At 44.4% G+C, this 16,214-nt stretch overlaps 1 protein-coding gene across 2 annotated transcripts in view; it reads right to left on the bottom strand.

Moving 5' to 3' along the window:
• PPP1R16B (protein phosphatase 1 regulatory subunit 16B) overlaps positions 1-12,273 on the bottom strand; it is a 456,537-nt gene extending 444,264 nt beyond the window's left edge. Inside the window, exon 1 of one of the 2 annotated variants that reach the window (XM_078652152.1) lies at positions 12,058-12,273. The gene's annotated coding sequence lies outside the window, so the exon portion shown is untranslated. The remainder of the gene's footprint in view (positions 1-12,057) is intronic. The other variant, XM_078652151.1, reaches the window with a different exon arrangement.
• Between the last annotated feature and the right edge of the window lie 3,941 nt (positions 12,274-16,214).

The following is a 16,214-nucleotide window of genomic DNA, read 5'->3' as shown; positions in this document are numbered from 1 at the left end:
GTGGTGGTTGTGTGATATTTTGGCTGCAGTGCTCCATGTGTTACCTGTCTGGTGACTTGCAGAGTGGGTTATCACCACCGAAGCCTTTGGTCTTTTGTGCATTACTGGTAGCCAATTGAGTATGCATAGATGAGAGATGCTTATTTTCAGGGCTTTAAGTGGGCGGGGTTCTGCCGTTGATCAGCACCGGCAGTTCTTAAAAGGAGCTGCTGAGAGGGGTCCCTATCGCGCTCTCCATTTTTGCCCTAACCCTCTGGATGAAAAAAATCTTAACTAAGCAGCAGTTCCACCCTTCACTGCCTTTGATGTAACTTCAAAGAGACTCGGTATAGTTCTTTCACAGTCTTATCATTTCATAACTGAAGCATTTTCCATATTCCATAAAACGAAGCCATAGTTGTTGCTTATTTAACTTATGCAACTAACAACCATTGACAAAGCCAATAGTCCTGGCTTGTTGTAGGTATAAAGTTACTTCTTGCATTATATATCTGGATCCAAGGACGGAACCAGCAAAATACCAGTCAGGCAACACACTGTGCTAAGCACAGATTTTTAAGCCCTGCCCCTTGATTACATCGGTCTCGCCCATTTGAGAGACTCACCAATTTTTTCATCCCACTTAAAGCCCTGCTTATTTTGCCAATGACTTTATCGTTGGGAAGCGGTGTGTTTTACTGTCAACTGGCTCCTTGACTGTACTGCAATACCCAGACTTGTCATGGGTTCTTCAGCTGCTCCTTTTCCAGATTCACTGATGCCTTGTGTCCCCACCAGCGTTTTAGGGGTGGTAGCATGTAGAACTTGCTTGAACAAATGCATTGGTCACTGTTGCCTCTGTAGTTCTGGATTAAACCAAGGCTGCCTAGTCTAGGATCCACTTCATGCCTCTTTCTTCCAGTTTCATTATTTCAATCTGGCCGGTACTTTTGCATTCCACTTCTTTTGCCATTATCTTCCTATTTATTTATTTAAAAAGTTTTGTACAGCGCTAACAAGACCCTAGAGGGTATCGGAGCGCCTTACAGAAGAGTTGCGAAAAACATTGGGGAGACAATTGTCGCAAAACAGGAGCAGTATAAAAGAAAAATAACAACAGGTACATAATGAAGTTATAATGGAGTGTGTCAGAACCATAACATTGCAAAATATCATGTGATCAGAGGAGCAAGACAAGGGAGGCAGAAGAACAAGTGAGTAGAGTAAGGTAATAAGTATCGACGTGACACTAGATGAGGAGGTACAGGCGCTGGTCTTGGAGGACCAGCCAGGTCTAGACTGGTATGCCGAAAGGCTGAGGCTAAATCTCTAACTCAGAAAGGACTCATCAGCAAAGCTTTCACTTCCTTTTTGAAGGCCACTGTTGATGGAATCAGTCTAGTTTCCATAGGTAGGGAGTTCCAGATTCTCGGGGCAATACCTGAGAAGGATTGATTGTAAGTTATCTTTTTTTTTTATTTCTTTGGTTTAAGCAACAAGGTACTGGAGCTTCTTGAGGAACGGGCACCGCCTGAGAGTACTAGCTTATTTGCAAGGTACAAAGGAGTGTTGAAATGAGATGCTTTGTGGGTCATACAGGCAAGTTTTAGTTGTATCCTTGCTTCGAATGGTAGCCAATTTAGAGATTTCCAAATCCGGGGAAATGTGTTTGGTTTTCTTGGAGCCTATGATGAGCCTCGCAGCTGCATTAAGTGAACCCCATGAGAGGGGCCAGTCTGTACCTTTGTAGACCGCAGAGGGTTGCACTGCCATATTACAGCCGAGAGATGACTAATGCTTGTACAGCAGACTTGAAGTCATCAGGGGGAAGGACGGTTTTAATTTCCTTAGGATGCTCAATTAGAAGATCGCTTCTTTGGTAGATGCGCTGATGTGATCCTGTACGTTTAATTTCATATCCAGCACGATTCCCAAGGATCTCGTAGAGTCTATGATGTGTGGTGTGCAGTTGAGAGCGGAGACATTTTTCATATATTTCTCCACAATGGGGGCTTGCTTGGGTGGTGAAATAAGGAGGCATTCCTATTTTTTTGTTCCTTGCTCCTTCTCCCCTTTCTGCCTTCCTCTCCAGTTCTGCGTAAATGACAGTGATTAAAAAGAACTGGTGGGTCCCAAAAGCGGGTGTCAGTGCACACCATGTGGAACTACAGGAACAAATTAAGCACTGGATTGAGGACGTCTGTGCCTTTGGTCTAATAATGGGAATAACTTGGAACCTTGTATCAAGCCCTAGTGAATATGGCCAGTGTCTCAATGTAAGTCTTTCTGTCACAGGCACAAGTATTCCAATGTCAGTCTATTTCCAGTCCCAGTGGTGATTTTTTCAACCACGTCAACATTTTCAAGTGCATTGTTTGCAGTCAGATATTACTCAAGCAGAGTGTGTGTGTGAGAGAGAGAGAGAGAGAGAGAGAGAGAGAGAGAGTGTGTGTGTGTGTGTGTATGTGTATATACTTGCCTGCCGATGGGTGATGTCTTGCAGAGATAATATTTCAAATAAGGTCCCCAGGGTAGTGGCATGACTTGCACAGGGTCACACAATGTATGAAACCGGTTATATAACTATGTCGGATTTACATAGCCTCCAATTGGTATACCAAACTAAATGTTGATATTGGTATGAGAGCTCAGCCCAATTTTCTCTCCCGATTTCTGATACATATGGGAAATGAGGCACAGGGGTTGTCATTACTCGACAGGATCACACATTGTAGGCAGCTGAGGATATAATTATTACACTTCTTCCAAAGTCAACAATTTAACCAGTATTTCAAGCTAACTGCCTGACACCACATCACTGAGAGGAGACAACCCCCCCATACATCGCATGTAGTCGGATATTGTGTAAAAACACAACAACCACCTTTACACGTAGATCGTGAAATCACAAATGGAAATGTTTACAAAAACGTTTGCCATCTTCCCTGCTAAATTGAGAAAGGGAATTCTCACATTCTGCAGGAGCCAGAAGGGCCATCACTTCCAGATATCCTTAGACTATGTGCACAATTAACCAGCATCTCAAGTCCACTGCTCAACACGTCATGAATGCACATTAACAATCGATCTGTCATTTACGTCTGGCCAGTAGCACCCACCAACACTTTGGCCTATAATAAAATGGGATGTATGACGTTACAACGCATACATTCACAACGCATACCATTACAACAAAACTTTTACAAGGCAGGATCCATTACAACGCATGCCATTACAACGCATGTCATTACAACGTAGCTGCTATTACAACGCATGCCATTACAACGGAAGTATGGGTAAGTATTTTTGTTTTTTAATTAATGGGAATGTAATAGTAGTGTAAGTGTTGGATAGTGTAGGGGTTAAAATTACTATTCTAACTCCAGGGGGGCGTAATAGTAGGGTAAGTGTTGGATAGTGTAGGGGTTAAAATTACTATTCTAACTCCAGGAGGGTGTAATTGTACGGTAACTGTTGGATGGTGTAGGGGTTAAAATTAAATTAAATACTTACCCATACTTACTTTGGACAGGCATGCGTTGTAAGCTGCGTTGTAATGGCATGCGTTGTAATGGCATGCGTTGTAATGGATCCTGCGTTGTAAAAGTTTAGTTGTAATGGTAGTGCGTTGTTATAATTGCGTTGTAAAGGATGTTTCCCAATAAAATTTAACAATCTTCACAAAGAACTACTGCAGGCCTCCTCAAGGAAGAACCAGAGCGCACATTTATGAATTCGGCCAAGACTTTTTAAATCAACTGCCGATGATGTTTAACTGACCACATAAAATGCGGTTCTAGAGACTTTTCAACATCCATTGCTCAAGGAAAAGTTGGACCTACATCTGTGGTATTCCATTTGCACCTGCAATGCCCCCTACTAATCAACTCCCGTATGTGGTAGCCTACAAAATAAAATCAAAATAAAATAAGGTACAGGTTTTCCAACCAGTTCCAGGTGATAAGAAAATATATTTGTTGAGTGTTTTTGGAAAGCACTCCATGTTCTGGTGCCAGATCAATCAGGGAGGGGGATAAGGAAAGAAGAAAGACCAAGAATCAGGAGATCAAGTGAGTCAAGGTACTGGCTGGCACTCTTTGTAGAATGAGAAGTAAAAGCAGAAAATTGAAGGCTGTTCATGGCCTTAGGCCTGGATGAAGAGGGGAGTTCTTAGAGACCTCCACAATTTGAGAAAATTATTTTCAAGTCTTAAGTGCAGGATTAGAGTATTCCACAGAGGTGAAGCCCGGGCACATGAAGAAATCATCCACCAAGTTTATGCCATGCATCAGGGAGGCTGAAGTGTGACTGGTTTGTAACTAGCAAAGCCTACGCTTCTAGATGGTTTATAGCTCAGAGGTTGAAGCAAAGGTGTTTAAACTGCGATCGCTTACTGTTGGTCGATGGTAAGGATTTCAGTGCTGGCAAGATGTAGTCTGACTCTTTCAGGCCAAACAGTACTAGAGCAGCAATATTCAGGCAGTGCTTAATTTGTGGTTACAGATGGGTCCCATCGTCATTCATTTTTGTGGACCTGCACTTATTTTTCCTCAAAAGACTTTCATGCAGAGGAAGGGAGAGGAAAACCCAATAGGGGAAAAGCGGAGGAAGAGAAAGACAGACTTAAGTGGCAAAAGGAGAAAGCAGGGATGAAAATGAATCTTCAAGAGTGAGATAAAGAGGCATAGAGTGCGGTGTGGTGGTGGATTAAAGAGGTATGAGTGGAATCAGGACTATGCAGAAATTATATCTAGTGTTCTTACCTTCTATAGTGCTAGCAACAGTATGGTGGTAGGGTAAATTAGCAACAGTGGGCTAGGAACTCCTTGCTGAACCACACTGCCAATAGTAGGCGCTACACTCTGCCTTAGAAAGAATTACCCCAAGATATCCTGTTTATCCATGCCTCTTTTCAATACTAACAAGTACCCATTGGCTCAAGGCCTCGACCACCATTGACTGTGGTCCCTGAGCCTTGCAGAAAATACCCAACTTCTTCTAGCAGGATGGTGAACCCAGCTTGAAATGCAACGTCTCCTTTGCCTGAAACACCTGTACATTTGGTCTCCGCCCCCCCCCCGAGGATCCTACATAGAAGTACCTACCCACAGTGCTTAGAAGCTAGATACTGGCCTTGGCTTTCCTGGATCATTTTAACAATTTTTATGTGGGCTGGCTGAGGAAAAGCTAGAATGAACACAGAATCAAGGCGACAGTCTCTGGCCCAACTGGAGAACTTCCGGCCATATTACCCCCATCAAGAATTAACTGCAATGGGCTGGTACACAAAATGTACGTTTAAAATGTTGTATACAAGATATGCTGGTTCAACTGGCAACTCTATCTGCTTTATATTACACAACCTTCAAAAATCGGAGGTTCATCCACTCATTCTGAGCGTTGGAAGCCATGAGGTCAAATGAAAAAGAAAAAACAGTGAGCACCAATTCACTAAACTATTTCTACGAATAGTTGAACCTGTTGCACACTTAGTTGTAATGTATGCCTGACTTACCTGGTGTAGAACAGACTTGTTCACGGGAAAAAAAGTGTGACTTTGTAGAATAAGCAAAGGAGGCATGGCAGACTAGAACTGCCTACCCTAAGTCTGTCCTGAAGAGAGTCTGGTGGAACTGGGTAGCGGGCAGGAGAAACACTGACCCCAACCAATGCAGATCCACCAGCGAATTTATTTTGGTGAATGATGTGGCCCTCCGAGAACCCTATCTCGACATAATTCTAAAACCTAGAGATAGGGCCTTGTATTTTAAATTTAGAATAGGTGTACTTCCAGTGGGCAAACTGATTGCTCGTTGGAAAATCCCGGCCCAAACCACACCTTTTTGCTCTTTTTGTGTGCTTAGGATTGAGTTGGTGCCTCGCCTTCTATTTGAATGTCCTGCTTATAAAGCTCCCCGATCTAGGTGGCTGAAACCCCTGTGTAAGGAGCTGGGTACCAGAAATTATATTGTGGCTTTGCGAATCTTGAAGTCCGATACCCGGCCCTTGTTTGTATGTGGCATGGAAATGTTTTTAGGCTGGACATGGTTGATCAGGTCAAAAAGGCTTACCGAAATTGTTTAATTTTGGTCATTATGTTAGACCGTCTTAGGTAATTTATTGATGCCATACGTTTTGTATAAATTTATGATTGTATTTATATGTTTGGCTTTTTATCCTTTTTATCCTGTTGTATGTACTGCTTTTAAAGATATATTTTTATCGAAATAAAGCCTATTTGACTGACTGAGAATAAGCAAACTTAAAGTAGGTTTCAAGGTTTTGGTGGTACAGCTCTGGAATGCCATCAACCCTTCAAAGAGGGCTGAACCAATCCACCCCCGTGAATGGAAAGGTCTGAAAACATACCAATGTAGGGAAATCTCTGGAGGATGAGCATCACTGCAAAATAAACCACATCCCAACCCAGAGGGACCAGACTGTGGGACATTCAAGAACTACCAGAACCTGAATCATGAACACTACTGACTCTCCATTTCACTCTGCACTCGCACGCCCGGAGACCATACAATGACATGTTGGAGCTTCAAGAGATGGATTAGTAATTAATGTATGAAACCAGGAGTGGAAGCCACAGACAATAGTTCTTAATTTTAGAACACTGAAGAACCTGGCTGCCCTGACCAACATTTGTAGGAGGATGTCACATTACCAGTAGTGGAAGCCAGCAAACTGGGCAGTCGCTTATAGGAGGAAACCACCACTAGAACAAGACAATCCCAGCAAATCCTCACCTTTAGGACACAAATCAGTGGAAGGACTCAGCAGTGCTTAATTTGCAATATGAATGTGCCAGGATTCTTCTCTGGAGGCCCCTGCAGCCTGCATCACCCGCTGCCCCTGCCCGCACTACTAATAGCAGGACCAATTGAACTACTAACCAAGGCACTCCTACAAGTGTGAAAATGCAGCCCATTCTAGGCCATCCAAAGCTATAACAATGGCGCGAGTGGCAGGTACAGTTCTTCTCTAATGTATATTGTCTTATAAAAAAAACCTGTTGTGCTCATCTCACTAAAGCCAGTGTGCCAAATAAGTGCATGGTGTTGAGCACCAGAAACCACGGGCTTAAATTAAGCACTGAGCTCAACCGCTCAAGTCTTTAGATCAGTAGATGATTTGGTAGTAAACAGGCATTTAAAGTGGGCTGAGTCCTGTCGGTGCTCATCACCAGCAGTTCTAAAAAGCAGGCGCTGAGGTGGGTCCCTATCGGAAAACCACAGAAAAAGTCCCTGATCTATACACAAATTAATATATGGATCATGTGTTGAAAGACAATATAAAAAATACAGTTGAACTGCAGTAGGTATCAATTAGATACAAAGGTAAACAAATTCATGAACGCAATATACAGACAGATATATTAAAATAAAAATGTATTAAAATAAGGCAAAATGGTTACATATAGGTTAAAAACATCTTATTTTTGAAACAACATATTGTTGGTCCTAATGTATACAATTTATACAACGCTAGAAAACTACAAACGGGTTGACGCGGCGTTTCGGTGACATGTAACTTCGTCACCTTCTTCAGGACAGAGTTTTCTAAAAACAATCTGAATGTCATGATCCATATATTAATTTGGGTATAGATCAGGGACCTTTTGTGTGTTTTTCTCGTCCCTTTTATGAGAATTAGGGTACCTCCCTCTTTTTATTAGTTGCGGGTCCCTATCGGTCACTCTGTTTTTGCCCTCACCATAAGGTTGAAAAACTGAACTGCACCACTCTTCAGTGCCATTTATGTAACTTCGGAGATTCGTTTTAGTGCTTTCACAGTCTCATCATTTCAGAATGGAAGCATTTTAAATTATGTATACATTGAAGCCATATTGGTGCATATTTATCATATGCAACTAATAACCATTGACAAAGCCAATAGCCCTGGCTTGTTGTATGTGTAATGTTACTTGTATTATATGTCTCGATGCAATGACAGAAGCAGCAAAATATCAGTGGGGTGGCACACTACGCTTAGGAAAGATTTTTAGTGTAGGTGTTTTTTAACCACGCCCCTTTGAGAGACCGCTCAGTTTTTTCATTCCACTAAAGCCCTGGTTGTAGGAAAACAGCAAACCATAGAAACAGCACCAGACAGTACCAGACACTCTAGCCATCACTTAAGAAGCATCCCAAACTACTAGTACCTCGCTTGTAAGAGGTTATCAAAGTGCATGTAGGACTCAATCTTCCACTCTTCAGTGCTCTCAAATGACAACCGATGTACCATGACAACCAAGAAGGGTGGACAAACCCTCTTAGACTACAGTGATACTTGAACATACACAAGCCAAACTAAGCTGATCCCTGTTTACTATCACCTAATCTGCCATGCCTGAAGAAAAAGCTTTAAGTACTTTCAGAAATATTGATTTGAATGCTCACAATTAAGTCTCTATTCTGCTTAACCTCATTTAATGTTTCAAGTTTAAGTTTTTAGGAAGCCATGTAATTGGCCTGGACAGTTAGAATATTCAATAATCACTAATAATCAAACTAATAATCAGAACATGTATTGTCACTAATTAGAAAAGCATCATGAATACAGAGGAGCCATGTTTACACAATGAAATTATCTTTAAAACTAGTAATACAAGTTACCCCCATTCAACAGGCTCAAAAAGTATACCAAAGCAAATAGAAAAAATACATGAGCACAATAGTAATTATTACTTGATTAACTTAACTTGCCTTTTGCACATTTTAACTCCCATTACTGTCTCCAAACAGTCTAATAAAAGATGTTAATACATATACATTGGCACCATCTCCTCAAAGCCTAACGTGTATCTGTAAAGACCACATTCACCCCTTTGGGCATCTTGATGCTGTTTATTGTTAACCAACTCAATGGTACTCATGTATCGACCTCAAAAGCATGAAAGGCTGAGTGGACCCACTAGGATTCATATCAGTCACCCGAAGGTCAAACACCAATCCATGATGTGGACGCATTAGTCTATTGAACCACCATATCCTGCCCAGTGTAGACAGCTGAGCTCTGGAACCCAGTGGTTAATTTGTAAAAGAAATAAGTGAAGGGTCTCTCGTCAGGAGACAGCTTGCACCAGCCTATTTCTCCTGTTAGCACTGCCTAAAACTGTACAAGAAAGAGGGGAGAGGATGTGGCGAAATGGCCAGAGTGGCTGACTGCGGAGCTGGGAAACCAGGTTCGAGTCTCAGAATTGGCTCAACATCCTGTGATTCTGAGCAAATCACTTAATCTTCCAGTGTCTACTATAAATGAATGTGAATGTGTCCTTATTTGATGCTCATGAAAAGCACTGGTGTTAATGATGAAGTACCAGTGCTGAGCATGGGAAACCACGAGCTCAAATTAAGCACTGTGAACGCCCTTCCATAAAGGATAAGGACCATCTGGGATCACCTGAAATTCAAGGAGGGAGTAAGACCTGGCTGTTTCCAAACACAGGACCCTCTCTGACCCAGATCACCTACGTAGAGGATAAGACTATCATATCTAACTCCAACCCTCCGCAGCCCTCAAGGTTGTAGACAATTCTATATGTTAGTACGTCTTTATCAGAGAACCTTTGAACTCAGACTTCAAACCCACATAGCATATCATCTTCATAGCTATCTACCTATCCATCAGAAATCACAAGGATATGCAACAAGCAAAGCTGGTTGTTCTGGCTTGAATGTTGGGTCCGGACTAACATTTTTAAAAAGCAGCAGTGAAAGACAAAAAAGATTGCTGTCTGTATACTTTTTATATATGAGATGAAGCATTACATTTGTGATTATTCAGTGTAATATTGAAATGGAAAATAGTTGCTCCTACACGGCATTGGAAACTGTCCATAGGAAGTGGAAAGATACATCAAACAGCCAATAACAAGAGGTGAAAGAGTTATATCCTGTTCTGGGTGGAGCCAAAGCCCACACTATGTATATTTCAAAGAATTAGTAGCAAGTTGTAGTCGTGATGAATCGGGCCTAAAAAGCAGTATAATGTCCCCTACATCACTCCACGCTTCAGCGCAAAAATATGTTTGTTTCAACACATTTGAAGCAGAGTTGGTTTCAGCCCCATGAGAACGGAGGGGCGACCTGGGGTCCAGGCCCCAGCCTCTGGCCTTCCTCTACTCCCATTCACACCACACAGTTATGGATACCGCTACTGAGAGGCGGAGAAGTGTATATTATGATATGTAGTCACTTAACAACATATTGCAGCATAATATACGCATCCTACTGCTACAATGCATTGGACAAAGCAACAGGAGCTGGAGACAATACCTTACACAACTTCTAGTAATAGTGTACTATCTAGTTGGCCCTATAACAAGAGATGCCATGAAAGGCACACCTTTATTTATAATCCTCTACTCTAGGCTGGGCAGAAAAAAAACACCCAGAAGGTTATTATCCCTACTCAAGTGAGTGCGGCATATAGCGCCCATAAGGTATCACAGTTAATAATAATAATAACTTTATTCGATTTGATAAACAAACCATAAAATCATATATATAACAAGTCATTCATAAAATATTTCACAGGGATACATTTGGCTAAAATAGGCTAGGAGAAAGTTGTCACTTACATGATTCCACCACTTAGACATATGTTTTGCAGGGGGGGGGGGGGGGGGGTAATACATATACCTCATCTCACAGTTTTGCCCCCACTCCTCTTCTGTGATAATACTAAGGATGTGGTTGCAGTACCACAACTAACCTACCATAACATAAGCACATCACAGCAGACCTTTATCCCTCCTAACGTGCGATGCTAGCCTGTAGGCTGTCTTGGGCTTCGAGGCGCACTAGCCATAACTACCCCCTAACACCACTATCCCGCTCGCTCTGTGCCATAATAGGCCCCGGTAATGTATGAGCCGAATGTGTCGATGTAATACTAAGATCTCTTAATACAATAAAGTAAGTATTGAATATTGAGCCTGCGGTGTATGTGCCTCCCCTGTGCTCGGCCCCCCGGCGGTTCCCTACTCACCACAAACGCACGCGCCAAAGTCCAATTCACACCCTTAACAGGCGACATGTCATGCGGGTTTTACTATATCGAACCTCTGTAATACAATGTACTAGTGCGTGGTGTCCATTACTACAACCCTGCATGCCGGACCTAAAAAACAGCACAATCTACGCGTGGGTGTCGGGTGGTACCGTCTCCATAGCACCCCGCACCCCACCCTCAACCAAATCCCCGGTCCCTGCCTTCCAGTAATAAATACATGTGCTAACAGAGGCGATTTCGTGTCTTTTGTTGGCGCTATGAAGGCGAAGAACGTCAGTTTCCATATTAAATAAAAATGCATATTAATTCCATTCGGCAAAGGCGGGGGGGGGGGAGGGGGAGGCTTTATGGGTGCTGACCCGGCACCCTATAGCTGGTAACAAACACCGCCCAGTCCCGGATCACCAGCCCGTCATAATGTAAGCGAGGGGGTTTGCAGACGCCCTGTTCAAGCACCCATGATATAAAACACAAGAGACACCCGTCATCTCACGCTCTGTGTCGCTCAGATCTCAAACCCTCGTGATACTCGGTACTACCGTAACCCCCACCCCTTCATCCCCCATTCACACCCTGCAGTCATTTTCCTGCTTCCACTGAATTTGCCCCTCTCGCTTTGCGCTGTCTCCTCTTCCTTTCCTAGTCTCTCCCCTCCACCTTTTCCTCACCTCCTGCCACGCTGAGATCCTGCGGACACCCGGGTCCATAATCCTTAATTCGAGCCTGGGCACCGTGCGCTGCCCGACTATACGGCCACTTTCGTTCGTACCCTGTAGTAGGCACTTTCTGCGTAGGCGTTGTGCTTTTTTAAAATAAAACCTGATACATTTTCATAAATGTTCACCTGTGGACCCCCTACGGGCTCCCCCTCCTATAATCACATCCCTGCAGTATCTTCATTCCTTGTCTTGTGGACTCCCCGGGAGGGCTGCCCCTGCCACGCGCCCCCACACCTCTGAATGCCCCCTTGATGGTCCGCAGTTACAGACTGGTCTAGCCTGCCCCAGCCCCCGGCTAGCCGCCTGTTGTCACTCACCGAATACCGGTACTTACAGGAGCATGCGGAGCCTCTCTGAGCATCCCCGGGGTGTCTGGCGGAGGGGCTGGGGGATCCGGGCCCCTGCCGCGAGCCCACATCCAGAGGGAGATCAGGAGGCAAAGCGGGGAAATCCAGCTGTCCCCCCCAGCGACGAACAGGTCTTTGACACAGGAATCCACAGAGGCGGCTGTCAGGACCACCAGAGCTCAAGATGCGCCGGGGAGAGCTGCGGCTAGCAGGCTCGCCCCGCCCCTACCGAGCCCGCAGCCAGAGCCACGCCCCTGGGCGGGGCTGGAGAGGCCAGGGGCGGAGCAGAGTGGGGAGAGGGCGGGCAGAAATGTGCCCGTGGGTGGGATGTGTAAGGATGAGAGACAGACAAGAGCATGGGTTTTGAGAGATGGTGGAGTGCGAGAGAGGAGGGTCAGGACTTTGAGAGAAACACGACGAGGGAGATAAGTAGATGACAAGAAATATAAGGGGACGGCCGCCGACGGAAGAGGAGAAAGGAGCAGGGACTAGAGAGAGAGGCAGGGCAGTTGGAGAGTGAAAATGAGTGAGGTGGAGCCGGGTTGTGTGAGTTTGGAGAAGCTGCTTTGTGAGAGGATTAGGTAGGAGGAAGGTGTAAGGACGGAGTAAGGCAGTGGAGGGCACTGAGCCGAATTAGAAGTGAATGAGGGGCAGTTGGACTGTGAGACTTGAATGTAAGCGAGAGGTGTATGGATGAGAGAAGGAAAGACGAGGAGCGTGACTGCCTGTTCCTGTTTGTGAGAGAGGTGAGGGGCAAACTTCTGAGAAAAAGCAGAGAGAAAAGAACAGGGCTGAGAGAAAGAGCAGTCTTCAGGATGTGGCACAAGGAAGGTGAGATCTGTCTAACGAAGGGGCCGAAGTAAGGCTGACAGAGACAGACAGGAGGAAAGAAAAGTGTTGTGACTTGCCTTGGTTGCTATGCATCCTTCCCAGAGTTCTGGGTCCGTGCTGCTCAGCCAGTGTGAGGTCATTAGAATGTTGAGACTGTATGCTGTTCATCCAGTGTGAGGTCATTAGAATGCTGAGAGTGTTTGTGATTGGATGAGTGTCAGTTGAAGGAATGATGCTGCTCCTGGTGGGGCATTATCTGTAACGTGGAACAAGTTTAATAAACCTTCATCTAGTCCATATGACTTGGCTATGCACCATCATTTATTGATTGTAACACTGGCGATGAGCTGAAAATAAACTACGCGTGAAGAACAAGAAATTAAGAAGAAATGAAACTAAGAAGAAACTAGAGGAATTGCAGTAGAAACTTGAGGACTACAAAGAAGAAGAGATTGAAGCCTGCATAGAAGAATTGCGCCTGGGAGCCCCACCAGTGTCCATACACATCAGACAGTGCAACTGACCGGGTTAAATCCACAGGTCAGCGTAAAGCACGCAGCAGAGGAGAGTGGGGCAACAGAGTTTACAGGCAGCGTTACATGAGAATGAACTTGTGGTCAACTGGCAGTGTTTATGATAAAGGAACTGGCAGCGTTTGTTTTGAAGTAAACTGGCTGATCTGGCAGTGTTTAAATTGCTAACTGGACATTAGCGGTCCAAGTGGTGTCATTTGCACAGGATGTAGATTATGCAGAAGCTGACTGCTGGCAAAGGATTTCATCACAGAGTATGGGCAGCACATTTAATCAAGTGGCTACAGGCCATGCGGTCACTTACAGGCGCACAACGCCCATTGGATTCAAATGGCTTCAGCCCCCTCGTCGTGTGTGACAGCTCGGGATGAGAGAGCTTCCCGGGCACACACACAGCCCCACCCGAGTACTTCACAGGTCTTTAAAAGGCATTTTGCTTGTTAATGAGGCTTTGATGTTTTCACCCTTTCTTAGAGCCCCTGCAGCTCCACTCTGCCATTTGCTTGAAGAATCAGCACCCCCGAAATTTTTTCTTAGCCCCCCCACCCCGAAATTTGGCTCTAGGTGCACCTCTGGTCACTTACATCAGGAGACTGAAAGAGTGTGCACAGCTCTGTGTTGTTGTGCGTGCAAACAAAAGGAAAAGGAAAAGAAACAAGTGATCGGAGGCACTGATCAGATCTTGGTCAGTGCAGAAGGTGGAGGCGGTCAGGAGCATTTTTTTTTGCCTTGGGTACTGTTGCAAGGCGGTGTTGTGGTTCACAAAAGTTTGGGCTTTGCAGCACTGTTTTAATTCAAAGTTGTTGACGACAGTTGCGGGAGCCTGCGTTGTGGCAACGTCACATGAGGAAGGTTTGACCAGCTACGTCAACGAGTCATGGGCAGGGCCGGACTGGGAACCAAAATCGGCCCCGGCTAAGTGCTTGTCCGGCCCCCCGAGGGGAGGTCTAAGCTCTTTGTCGGGGCCGGTTTTCGGCCGATTTTGTTGCAGGGCCGATTTTGCAGCTATGCTGCATAAACGGCCCTGTCACAAAAACGGCCCCCAGGAGCCCAAAACTGGCCCCCACCCTTGCGGCGCATCGGGGGATTGCCCGGTGCCTGCAACGGCCAGTCCGGGCCTGGTCGTGGGTACAGATTGGCCACTGCTGCAGTGGCGTAACAAAACTTGAGGGGGCCCACCTGCAAGGTACATGGAGGTGGCCCCCTCCCGCAATGACGGATGGCGACATTTGAAAGTGGTGGGGTGTAACATTTGTTTTGTAATGCACCATGGCGAGCGAGCGAAGCGAGGGAGCCCGAACAACCTAACGGGAGTCTGGGGGAGTTCTCCCCCAAAGAAAAATTTGAAAAAATAGTGGGCAAATGGTGCATTTTCAAACAAATTTGATAAAGCAATTGTGAATGTGCAGTTATTACATTAATAAAGAGATATCATATAATAACATAGGTAGCTGCTTATTCAGTATAACCACAGTGCTTCATAACAGACTTCGAGATACAATGCTGAGCCCTCACAGATTTTTTTTATTTAACAAACCACCAACTAACAGGTCACAAATTAGTAGCATTCAAGAAGACATTTTAGGATTAATGTATTGCCTGCCAGGTGATGATGGTGATATGATATTCTACCTGGCAAATCCCATGCCATGAGAGGGGGGGGTGGAATAAGAGAAGATATGTATGTTGTGGACTCATTTAGCTCACCATTCAAAAGACCACAGCAGGAGTCACACATCCAGATCAGAAATATAAAAGTGTACAAAATGATGCAACAACTTGAACATCTATTGAAACCATTGTTGTGGGCTTTTAGAGTCTGGGGATTGTAATTATTGTGACTGCAGGATACGCATATGTTAACGCACCATCGGTCTTCACCTTTACTTCACTTTTAAATATATAACGCCTTAGCAGTTGCCTTAGCCTACACTACAACTACAGTGTACACATTACACACACATCAGTATAAAACATAATTGCATGAGAGAAGGGCTATGGAGAGATAAGGGGCAATGTTGGGGTTTCAGTGTGGTAGTGGGGGGAATCTGTGTAGAAGGGATTTTGGGGGTGGACCATGGGAGGGAAGGGTGCAAACAAACAATTTTCCCCAGGCGCCATCTGTGGTAAAGCAGGCACTCTCTCTGACCTTGTCTCGTCACTCATGTTCAATGCCCAGTTGATTCATACCAGAACAATCTAAAATCCCTTCATAAAGCACCAAACTGGCTTAAAATTTTACAGTAACTTTACAGGCAGAAAAATGTGTATCTAAACTTTTCCATTGACCTAATGTTACATGTGGATTTGTGAAAGCTGCAGTTAAAATCAACAAGCTTTTGCAATGCAGTACGACTCTCATTTGCCAGAGTTAGAGCTATTGGAGTTGTAAATGACAATGTCTTTTACCTATGTGTTTTGGCACGGAGCATGATGGGTGTATGTAAGGTGGTGACTAAGTCAGTTACCTATAAAATAGTTTACTTATAAACAACCAGTTAGGGTGAAGCAGCCAATGTTAAAGGCCATATGTCAATGTGTCTGCAAGAATAGTTAACCATGTGTTAGATGTTAATGGTAGACTGATAGATGATAGGCTTGATTGGGGGAGATAATCATACCTGCAACTGCAGCGCAAGAGCCTTATTTGTGCTAATATATATAGTGAAAAAACAATGTTGAGAGCAACAAAAATTACACAAATGTATGTATGCGCACTGAGATTACCTGACAGCAATTTCATTATAGGTAAATCCAATCAACAAGTACTGTACTTCTCA

This window comes from Lissotriton helveticus, chromosome 7 (assembly GCF_964261635.1).
Source record: "Lissotriton helveticus chromosome 7, aLisHel1.1, whole genome shotgun sequence".
Lineage (NCBI taxonomy): Eukaryota > Metazoa > Chordata > Amphibia > Caudata > Salamandridae > Lissotriton > Lissotriton helveticus.
The sequence above is the reverse complement of the archived record's forward strand: the minus strand, read 5'-3'. Positions and strand labels throughout refer to the sequence as shown.